Here is a 12,378-nt window from a genome sequence, read left to right as displayed (position 1 = left end):
AAAAGATGTGTCCACACAATGGAGTGCTTTCCCACTACTGCAGCACTCACAGGGGAGGGGGGTAATTTTTTTTGCTCATCTTCCCTGCATCTAGAAGTGCTCTGTGCCTTTGAAAAATGTCCCTGTGGAATGAAATGAAATGAAAATTGATCCCCACACAATATGCACACAATATGTGGTAGTGGGGAAGTCTCCAGCTGCGTTAAATGCAGTGTATTGCTGTGAGGATGCATCTCCTGCTTGTTATCCAGGATGTCAGCCACTGAAAAGTAACACAAATGCTGAATGCCATTTTCATTTGGAGCCTGCAACCCTATTTAGTATAAAGTACAGTAAAGTTGTGCCATCTAGTTGGTGTCAACTCCTGGTGCCCACAGAGCCCTGCGGTTTTCTTTGGTAGAATACAGGAGGAGTTTACCATTGCCTCCTCCTGCGCAGTATGAGATGATGCCTTTCAGCATATTCCTAGATCACTGCTGCCCAATATAGTACCAGCGGGGATTCGAACCGGCAACCTTCTGCTTGTTAGTCAAGCATTTCCCCGCTGCACCATTTGGTGCTTTATAGCAGGCCCGTACAACATAAGGCCCAGAGGCCAGATCTGGCCCACAAGGACTCTTTTGCTGGCCCACAGAAAGTAAAATTCTGCAACAACAGCAGAAGCCATGAAAAGCTCTTGGACTGTCCTGCTGATGACCAGCAGGACCCCTCCTCACTGGGCAAAGAGGCATCTTTTTAACGTGGTGATTCTCTTTATTTAGCAGGGGGAGAGTAACTGGCCCTATCCACCCCCAGCACAGTACCTCCAGTGACTGTGGCTGGTGTCTATCTTATGTTTCTTTTTAGATGATGAGCCCTTTGGGAACAGCGATCCATCTTATTTATGCACTAGTATTTTTAAGCCCGTTTAAATAACGGGCTCTGGTGGGGGGGTGGGTGGTGCTAGTTTTCTATTCAATCAGCGCAAAAGTATAGTTTTACCATATAGACATACCAATAACCCCACACAGCGACCATAAAAAAACATGGCCTGGGTCAGCTTTCAATTGTTGCCGAATCAGGCTGTGTCGCTCTAGTCCCAGAGTTTTAAAGAGTTAGTGACGCTCTCTATGGTGAAACTCCTCTATGTTTTACATTGGGAATTAGGGCGGGAAAAAGTTTAGAAATGCTAATAAGGATGCAATGGTGAGTGAAAGAGACTCTCAACTTTTTCTCTATGGGCATCCCGCTAACATCCTCCCTTTTCGCCTCCATCTCCCAGGATCTATTGGGATCTAGGGGGAGATGTCCAGACTCATCATCATGAGGGAATGACATCAGTACCCCCCCCCCATAGAGTAAAAAAAAGTCTAGAGCAACACTTCCAGTCTCATAGCGGAGGCGTTTCCCCCCTTTAACTCCCAATGCAAATGAAAAGGGGAGTCTCACCATAGAGGGGCTGAGCGACGCCATCCCTCCCCATGTCCATAGATTCACCCAGCCGAGCCGCTAGCCGTTTCTACTGGAAGTGGCCGTGCGTCACCCACCTGTCATTCCAGGGCTCCTGCCGCCGGCACAGACTCCATTTCCCATGGTGCCGCGAGCCTCCGCTTCCGGCTCCCCACTCCCGTTCCGCGACGGAAGCCGAGAGGCGCGGCTCCTCCTGCTCGCTCCGCTTCAACCCAGGGTAGAGCTGGGCCGGGTGGGCCACCCAGCCGGGCTGGCGGCGGCAAGAAGAAAATGGCGGCGCCGCTGCTGTCCCTCGCCGCCGCCGCCTTTCCTATCCCTGCGGCCAGGCTGGACCCGCCGCTGCCGCCTCTGCCCTCCCCGGTCCCCGCTTCTCCTTCACCCGGATGGGAGCCAACATGGCCGCCTGGTGCCTGCGGCCGTATCTCCCTCGGATGTTCTGGGCATGCGCTCCATACATGCCCAGAACGGCCGAGGGAGACACGGGCGCAGAGACACGGGCACACACCCAAGGCTTTTATTATAGAGGATTATTTCTCTATGTGAACCACTCTGGAACCGTTTGTTGAAAAGCGGTATATAAATATTTGTTGTTGTTGTCGTCAATGCAGTTGGCCGCTTGAGACCAGCTGAACCCACCTACTTTGCTGCCCCTGCCCCTGGGCCAGAACCCACTGGCACCATCTCTCATACCCCTTTCTTCTCGCCTCCCCTCCGACTCTACTTCCTCACTTTCATTAATATTTTTAATAATTAATTTTAATGTAATAATTAATGTGCTGAAAATTGACCTCAGAACCCCCACATGAAGTCCTGGTTCGTCCTGGTGCACCAGGACATTTGAGTTGTGCAGCCCTGCTTTATAGCATAACAAAAGCACTAAGACAGGTCTCTGCCCTGAGGAATTCAGAATCTAAATTCTGTCAGAGAGGAAGACAAAAGGGGGCAGAGAGTAGCATACAGACTAGTCCTGCAATCGTGTGAATGATGTTGCACTAGTGTAAGGATGTAGTTCATGGTGGTTGCATGAAGAAATTTACCTTTGCCCCAAACTAGCACTAGTGTCGCCTCTTGCACAACCTTTTACACAAGCCCTTGTGTGGGGTGTGCACGGACTGGTTTGCAGTTTGCAGAGCAGTGGTCCAGTCTGAATTTGGACTGAACCTCTGCACATGGTCTGTGCACATCTCTACCCCTGTGTGTGCAAATGAAGAGTCCCTTGTGATGAACTCCTGTCCCTGGATGAGTACAGCTATTTTGTGGTCCTTAAAAGAGAATCCTTAACAAGCAATGACACCATTGTATGTGGTGATAATAACTTGTAGGCAAGTTGACCCATAACCCATTATCTTTTCATTCCTGTTGGTCATTTATTTTATTTTGGAACAGTTACACTTGTAAAGCAGATTACAGGTTTTTTGGAAGGAAGTTTTATGATAAAAAATGAAATGACAGAAAAATCAACTTTTAAAATATTCTGTATTGTTAACAAGAAAACACAAGACGATCACAATAATCTATGAACGCATCTATCATAAAAGCAAAACAAAGATTGTTTTCTATTATTAAAACTGGTATTCCAAAATCAATAAATAAAACCAAATTCTCAGTGTGTTTGCTAATATTATTTCTTTCACTTTCTTGTGGTGTCTAATTTCTAGATTAATGCAGTTCTAGTACTGCTAACATTGCACTGGCCTTATGGAGGGAGGAGCAATTTTTGCCAATCTCTTCTTCCCTTTGAAGCCCACTGTGCCAAAGTATGTCCCTGAGGGCTGTGTGATCCTCAGGGATATCTTTTTGTGACACATGGTGGGGTTCAGAGGGAAGGGGAAATCGACAAAAATCACCCCTACACCTTTATACTTCAGCAGAATTAGCACACTAGTGCTCAGTTAGTCTGGATGGCAACCAGTGAGTCTAGTCAATAAAGACATCATCCATTCCAGAGAACCCAGTCAAATACCAACAATTTAAATACACACCAACAAATCTTGCATTTCATAACACCTTTCAAGGACAGAATACATAGAAAGGAACCTTTATTCAATTGTATTTATCCATTGTGATTATGTATCATTAATCTGATGTTCTGTTATTATATACCACAAAAGTAGACTCATATTTCACTCATGCCTTGCAATGTAAAAGGCAACTTCATGTTAGTTTAACCATTTTTATTACCTTTCAAACTTTCCCTAATCATACCCCACCCTTTTTTGTGGGTGAGGGGAATAGTATGTTGTGCATTTTACCACGTTTGCAAAAACAAAGCTGTCACCAATACATTCAGTTCTGCTTGCATATAATATTTTATAAAATTCAGTAGAGATATTAATAGATTTAAAGGATATAATTGTGTAGTTGATATAATGGCAACACAATACGCATGATGGATCTGCCACAATACTTCTCTCCAGACCCTTTTTAAATTGCATTAAGTTAAAACATAAAAAAGGAACTGCAACAAAGAACAAGCGTTTCAACATTTCGATTGATGACTCAGTCTTCCCCGTCCCTCTGCTCCCCTTTCTGTTTTGTATTAACCAGGTGTTTAATTAGATTGGGGAAAGTTGTGGATATAAGAGTGTGGATTTTAAATAGTGGGATATAGAACACTGAAGCTGACGTATATACACTGCAACGTTTGTTCTTTGTTGCAGTTCCCTTTTTATGTTTTAATTTACGCAATTAAAAAAGGTGTGGTGAGAAGTATAATTGTATATATAACATTTCAGTAAATTGTCCTAGAAATCAATATTTTTTGAGATCTTCCGTACCTCCCTCACATATGAGCAAACCTTCTTTTGCCACACAATGAACTAGCGTTTCCCAGCTACTGGAATATGGTAGACTTTTTATTTTATGTTATACCTTATTTTATGTACAGTATTTAAGCCTCACCTTTGAAAATATAATTCCCCCAAGGTTGGTTATAAGGTAAACGTACAATACAGTGGGGCCATTCACATGACTGGGAAGGCTGTTCCCACTTACCTTCCCCCCAGACAATCGCAGAAATTTTGCTGTGAGCACGAACTGTGCTCCCAGGCGATCCGCACTGCACCACACAGTGTGGAGCTCCGGAGGCCGGGACAATGCATCCTGGCCTCCAGATATCCCACAATGCTCTGCACCATGAGCGTGGTGCATTGCTGGGATTCCCTGGGAGCAAGGGCACACCTAGCTGATTCGGGTGTCCGAACCTCCCAGCCGCGAGGCCCGCCCCCGCAAAACCTACTTTTGGGAGGCCTCAACAAACCTCCGTTATTTTATTTTACTACAGCTGCCGTGAAGCCGTGGGGTGGCTGCCGGGGGTGAGCGGAGCAATCCTTCTCCACTCTCCCCCCACGGCAGCGGAGGCCGGAGCAACGCTTGGCTCATCCGCTCAGGCCAGAATCTTCTATCGCCTGCGAGGTGTGCTTGTGCAGTTGAAACATTGTCACAAGCCTGTGATGTCACGGGCTCGAGATGATCTCTCAGCTGCGCAGGGGTGCCTCACAGTTGGTAGAAGATGCTGGCCCGAGTGGATGGGCCCAGCGTTGCTCCGCTGCCAGCGCTGGAGGGTGGAGAGGGGAGAGCAGAGAAGGACTGCTCCCCTCACACCTCGGCAGCCACCCATTGGCCACGTGGCAGCTATAATTTTTAAAAAACAAAAACCACTGAGGTTCAGTAGGGTGGGTGTGGGGTGGCTGCCAGAGCACACACCCCCAGCCATTTGGAGCCCCCCTGGACCTTGGAGGCCACGGACTGGGGCCCCAAGGTCCAGGGGTTAGAGTGCCTCTGCACGGGAGACAGGTGCTGTAGGTGCCCATCTCTGTGTCTGCTTGGGTGAGGAAACACAATCCCGGAGTGGAGGTTAATTGCGCTCTTGTGCTGTGCATGAGAACAGCCTCAGCCAACAACAAAGCACTTAGAATCAGAAATGTTTTAAACACATAAAGACAGAACTGAATAAAATCTAAACTAAATTAAAGAGCCAGCACAAAACTACCATAACACATCTTACAGAATAAAAAGGGCTTCAAAACCTGCCTAAAAGTGGGAACAGACGGAACTCTGCGAATTTCTACAAGAAGAGACTTTATTAGATGAAAAAATGGTGGTTGGAATTATATTTTATGTATTTTCCATGGAGTTAAAAAAATATCATTGCATGATCATTTAAAAACCATTCTTCATCTGATTCATACAAATAGAAAATTACAAGCCTTCAGTAAAAGCAATTTTCCAGATTTCATCAGTCAGTGAACAATGTTGTTGCAATTATTCCCATATCACTATATACATGCCGCTGTACAGGGAATAAGAGCTCCTTGCCCCAAGGAAGTTACAATCTAGAAAAAGACACAAGAGAGACAACAGAGGGAGTGGAGGGAAATGAGCAGAAGTAAACAGGGGAAGAATATGGAAAATCTCTGGAATAGATTATTAAAATTGGCCCCCCACCAATTAATCACCCAAAGCTTTCAGCTTAATTTTCAGATTTTCAGGAGCAGTTAGTAGTACTTGTTAGTTATTTGAACAAATAAATTAAACTGGTTTTTAGTTTTATAGCTGCTTTGAGTGCTTGTATAAGTGGAAAGGCAGGGTAGAAAAAAATCTTACAAAATAATTAAATTGAATATGCCATACTTAGAAATGCAAGCTTTCCAGCCTTTCTGAAGTCATTGGAGAAATCCCATCTTCAGTGCCGTCGCAGCAGGAAGCTTCATGGGGTGGTGGAGAGCAGGTAAGGACTTGCTCTCCTCCTTTTTAAAGATCCCGCTTGCAGCTCCCCCCCGCCCCCCCGGCAGTGCCGAACCCATGCACAAACCTCAGTTTGTACACATCCCTAGCTGCAATCCTATACAAAGTTGTATGTACTGTTGAACTACCATTCACCCAAGTGGGATTTAAATAGCTTATGTGTAGGACTGTAGACTCCACTACTCCTTTAAGAGTTCAATGGGTGTGTTGTCCAACTTGATTAGTGTTCAGGATTTAAATCAGAATGTGTGGGGGCTCTGCTTATGTTTGGAGTTTTGACTCCCTTTGTTATTGTCCAACCTCAAGCAGTATCCAGGACTCAGTTCCCAAGGGGGAAGAGCTTTCGGGCCTCCGTAAAAGCAAGCGGCCACCATTTTGGCCACCGCCATGCATATGCAAATTCCCTCTGTGAGGCCTGGCTATGGCCTCGCAGAGGGCATTTGCGCATGTGTGGCGGCAGCCAAAATGGCGGCTGCTCGCTTTTACGGAGGCCCGAAAGGGCCAAAAAGACTAAGTTTACCCAGCTGCAGTGGTGATGAGGGAGGCAGGCAGGGGGAGAGGGAACCCATGTGGAAGCCCCCTCCCCCCCCGTGACTACAGCAAGCCCCCCAAAGGGGCTACAGGTAGTTACTTTTTACATTTTAATTTAAAAAAAAAAAGTTTGCAGACCAGTCCGGGACCGGACATAGGAACATAGGAAGCTACTTTATTCTGAGTCAGACCATTGGTCTATCTAGCTCAGTATTGTCTTCACAGACTGGCAGCGGCTTCTCCAAGGTTGCAGGCAGGAATCTCTCTCAGCCCTATCTTGGAGAAGCCAGGGAGGGAACTTGAAACCTTCTGCTCTTCCTAGAGCAGCTTCATCCCCTGAGGAGAATAACTTGCAGTGCTCACACATCAAGTCTCCCATTCAGATGCAACCAGGGCAGACCCTGCTTAGCTATGGGGACAAGTCATGCTTGCTACCACAAGACCAGGACCAGGGGGGCGGGTTCGATGGGGGCCAGACCAAACTGGCTTGGTTCCGTTCGAGGCCAATCCGGCTTCTAACCAAACCGGGCCAGATGGTTCCGTGCACACCCCTACCACACGGCTCCCAGCAGCAGCATGATAGCAAACCTGCAAGGGAACCTGCCGTAAATCTGTTAGCTCGGCTAACCCAACAGGATTTACAACCCCCTTCAGCACTCCCCCTGTGAGATAACAGAAAGCAGCAGTGAAACTGCAAGAAGGAAAAGAAAAGGCTCACAACGAAAAAAGTAAATGAATTAAGTCCCCTGAACTGAATTAGGTACCCCCTTCTAACAATAACTGAGTAATAAGTGAAAAGAAAACACAAAGCAAGGAATGAAACGAGTGAAGGACACCAGAACAGGGAATTAACAGAACAATGCGGGAAAGCATAAATAAGGCAAACTGGAACTCGGAAAAGCTTGGAATTCAAATAGCACACTGTCTGCGGCCAGCAAAAGTTGCAAACAGCATCTGAGCAATTGAGAGACCACTAAACATCTATGGCTCAAGAGAACCAGCAGCCAATCAGGCTTCCCTGAGTCAGCACTTCGGCTTCCTCTCTTGTGATCTCCTGCGCCTGCTTGACTCCCACTGAGCTTGCCTCTTGAGACACCTTCTCAAGACAGGTGAAATCCCAGGCTCCTCCCCATCAGAAATTATGTCTGTCAGCTGTTGCGAATCCTCCGCTCCAGAGTCTGGTCTCCCTGCCAAATCCTGTTGCTGTGACTCTGAGCCCTCACTAGCAGGCGAATCCTCCTGTTCCTGCTCTGACTCTTCTAAGTCAGAAGTCTAAGCCATGACAGAGCCCCAGCTGTTAGACAGTTTAGGGCACTAACGCACCATTTGCCTGTTCTAACTGATTGTCTGTTGGTGTGCATCACTCACATACCAGCAGCCTCCTAGCTGGCATTGAGGGACTCCCCATGATGCACTATGCACTTGTGTGATACATTATGGGAGTGGGGCGTTCCGGCCCCCAAACCTTCTTGCTAGCAATTGTCTGGGCAGGTGATCCGCCCACCCAGCAACAAGGAAAGGATTGTCTGGGGGGCAGGGAGGTAAGCTTTTTGAGGCTTCCTCCCCTCACTCCTCACAGATCATGAGAAATGGCTAATTGTTGGCTACAGAACTACACACCAGTAATCTCCTTAGAAAACAATTAGCCAGTCAGCAAACAACTGTAGCCTTTAAAAATCATGATAGCCTTTGGAAGGAAGAACATGTGGTTGCTTCTAGACCTAAACAGACTCACTCACCTCAGTTTACAAAACCATATATTTGCAGAGGAATGTTGTGGGCCCACTGCTCTGATGTTACGATTACCTCTTGCTGACCAACACCATGTCCCTTCCCTCTAATGCCACCTCTCCCCATACTCCCATTACCCATAAGAACATAAGAACAGCTCTGCTGGATCAGGCTGAAGGCCCATCTAGTCCAGCATTCTGTTTCACACAGTGGCCCACCAGATGCCTACAGGCTGGAAGCCTACAGGCAGGAGTTGAGGGCATGCCCTCTCTCCTGCTGTTCTCCCTTGCAACTGTTACTCAGAGGCATCCTGCCTTTTTGGCTGGAGCTGGTCTACAGCCCTCCGTCTAGTAGCCACTGATAGACCTCTCCTCCATGAAGTTATCAAAACCCTTCTTAAAGCCATCCAGGTTGTTGGCTGTCACCATATCTTGTGGCAGAGAATTCCACAAGTGGATTATGCGTTGTGTGAAAAAGTACTTCCGTTTGTTGGTCCTAGATTTCCTGGCAATCAATTTCATGGGATGACCCCTGGTTTTTGTGTTATGTGAGAGGGAGAAGAATTTCTCTCTATCCACTTTCTCCACACCATGCATGATTTTATAGACCTCGATCATGTCTCCCTGCAGTCATCTTTTTTCTAAACTTAATAGCCCCAGGTGTTGTAGCCTTACCTCATAAGAAAGGTGCTCTAGGCCCCTGATCATCTTGGTTGCCTTCTTCTGCATCTTTCCAGTTCTACAATGTCCTTTTTTAGATGACCAGAATTGTACGCAGTACTCCAGGTGTGGCTGCACCATATTTTTGTATAAGGGCTTTATAATATTAGCAGTTTTATTTTCAGTCCCTTTCCTAATGATCCCTAGTATGGAATTGGCCTTTTTCACAGCTGCCACACATTGAGTCGACACTTTCAACGAGCTGTCCACCACGACCCCAAGATTCCTTTCCTGGTTAGTCACTGACAGCTCAGATCCCATCAACGTATACTTGAAGTTGGGTTTTTTCATCCCAATGTGCATCACTTTTCACTTGCTTACATTGAACTGCATTTGCCACTTTGTTGCCCACTCACCTAGTTTGGAAAGATCCTTTTGGAGCTCCTCACAATCCATTTTGGATTCTACTACCTGAAAGAGTTTGGTATCATCTGCAAATTTGGCATTCTCGCTGCTTACCGCTACTTCTAGATCATTTATGAATAAATTAAAAAGCACCGGTCCCAATGCAGATCCCTGGGGGACCCCACTTCTTACTTCCCTCCGTTGTGAAAACTCTCCATTTATACCTATCCTCTGTTTCCTGTCTTTCAATGGGTTAGCAATCCACACATGTACTTGTCCCCTTATCCCATGACTGCTAAGTTTCCTCAGGAGTCTTTGATGAGGAACTTTGTCAAAAGCTTTTTGGAAGTCCAGGTAGACTATGTCAACTGGATCACCTTGATCTACACACTTGCTGACACTCTCAAAGAACTCCAAAAGGTTGGTGAGGAAAGATTTACTTTTGTAGAAGCCATGCTGGTTCTCTCCCAGCAGGGCTGTTCTTCTATGTGCTTTACAATTTTATCCTTGAGGATGCTTTCCATCAATTTCCCTGGAATGGATGTTAAGCTAACCAGCCTGTAAATTTCTGCATCGCCCCTGGATCCCTTTTTGAAAATTGATGTTACATTTACTACTTTCCAGTCCTCCAGTACAGCGCCTGATTGCAGGGATAAGTTATATATTTTGGCAAGGAGGTCGGCAATTTCATATTAGAGTTCTTTGAGGACTCTTGGATGGATGCCATTCAGCCCTGGTGATTTGCTAGTTTTCAGTTTTTCCAGACAGTTTAGAACATCATCTCTTGTCACTTCTATCTGACTCAGTTCTTTAGCCTCCATCGCTGAAAAGCCTGGTTCAGGAACAGGTATATACTGAGTATTCTCTGCCATGAAGATGGACATAAAGAACTCAATTAGCTTCTCTGCAACCTCCATATCCTCCTTTATAATTCCATTCACTCTCTCATTGTCTAATGGTCCAACCGCCTCCCTGGCAGGTTTCCTGCTTCTGATGTATTTAAATAAGTTTTTGTTATTCCCCTTGATGTTTTTAGCTAAATGTTCCTCAAACACTCTCTTCGCCTCACTTGTGCATTCTCCCAGTGCTGCATTCCCTCAGTGGGAATGCATACTCCCAGTGCATTCCCCCAAGCTTACTGGCAAATGTGAAGTGGCATCATCCAGAGGTGGATGATGGTGGTTCCTGCCACCCTCCCCATGGGCAAATGGGGAGAATCCTCATTGCTGCCTTCTCCTCCCCTCCCCATCCTACCTTCCATCCTACTGACAAATGAGGCAGGTGTGGCACCTTTTCCTGCTCCTACCTTCACATGAAAAGGTGCCACACCTGCCTCATTTGTCTGTGTAGAAGATGGGGAGCCTCCACCACCACCCAGTTCTTGAGAGGCAGCTCCTCCTATCTTCCCTACTGGCCAATGGATTTCATTCTAAAGGCCCTTGCACCATCACAGAGATATTGAGAGAAAGCCATTGGCTGATGGAGAGGGCAGGAGAAGGCAGCAGCTGTGGGAGTCCCTGACTCGTGCTGCCACTGCCTTCTCCTAGCACCCCCCATCTGCAAATGGCAGCATCTCCCAGAGAACCCACAATGATTCAGGGGCCGCTGAGGAATGCTTCTCTTTGCAAAAGGGGATGCTGGATGAAGGCAATGGTGATATGGGTCTTCTGGATGATACGCATCACTGATGCCACAATAAAAAAGTGGATGCTGATACTGAGGTTCAGGGGTTGCCCAAAAACCAAATTGTTTCTAATAGGTGTTGGCCCCTCAGGCCAGAACACAACAACCAGGCCATCCTGAAGTTGCACCCACTTTAGCTAAGAAGGAACTCTCTCTTCGTTTACCAGCACTGGTACAATTTTGTTCAAAAAGTACAATGTTCTGGAGTGGAGTGAGCACAGCTTTAAAAGAATTATTTTTAATGTTTTTTGACATTTTGTATTTTACAACGCCTTTCTCAGCCTCCCGCCCCCCCGCTCCCGAGTCCAGCCCTCCCTTCCAGCTTTTAACATCTTATCATCAATGGTGCACTCTGAGAAGTCTGGAATAACTGACAGAAGATTGGTGAATGTTGGTATCCTTTCTATTCTGGTGCTTCCATTGATAAAAGTGAAATTCATGTTTGTAACAGAGTGGGGAATCGCTTCAGAATGTCGTTCTCAGTTTCAGGATTTCCTCACCTGCATAACCCCCACATACCCATGTCCCATTATTTTGAAACTGAGGGAAAATTTAAAGCTGGCTGAAGGGTGATGGATTCCCTCAGGGATTGAGTTTTGTGAAGGAACTGTAGATCTCTCACCAATTATGCACATCCTCACAGAACTATCAGTACAGTTTCATGAAGGAAGCCATGAGAGCTAAACCAATTTAAAACTAGTTTAAGTTGGGAATGTGCCCACAACATATGCTCATTTGAATGGTAAGCTCCTGAAAACCAGAAAAGACTTGAAAAGTCAGGCTTACTACTGTTTTCGGCAAGCACAGTTTTTCACCAGCTAAACCTGAGCATCCAATTTGAACAGAATCATAAAAATAAAAGAGTGGGGAAGATTAGCCTTGACAATTTTCAAAGTTACCAGAAGAAGAGTTATTTTTCCTACAGTTAATCCTTGAGGATTTGTCAAGCCATACATAACGCCCAGTGGCACTGAGCCCTCCATTTCAATTCTCCAGGTGCCCCAGAGTTTTCTGGGGTTGCAAAGTTTTCCTTGTATTAAAGGCCATTTCTAAGACCAAAAATCAAATCTATACAAACTTCCCAAAGATGAAGGATGTGGAACTGGCGCTAGTTACTGGAGAATGCCATGAGCTGGGAATTCCTTTATCAGAGGGAAACTTTAGCACCACCCTA

General features: G+C 46.1%; 1 protein-coding gene across 1 annotated transcript in view; it reads left to right on the top strand.

Moving 5' to 3' along the window:
* ESRRB (estrogen related receptor beta) overlaps positions 1-12,378 on the top strand; it is a 304,059-nt gene that overhangs the window by 27,481 nt on the left and 264,200 nt on the right. The window lies entirely within an intron of this gene.

Source organism: Hemicordylus capensis, chromosome 1, assembly GCF_027244095.1.
Source record: "Hemicordylus capensis ecotype Gifberg chromosome 1, rHemCap1.1.pri, whole genome shotgun sequence".
NCBI classification, from domain to species: domain Eukaryota; kingdom Metazoa; phylum Chordata; class Lepidosauria; order Squamata; family Cordylidae; genus Hemicordylus; species Hemicordylus capensis.
Note: the sequence above shows the minus strand (reverse complement) of the source record. Positions and strands in the feature narration are given on the sequence as shown.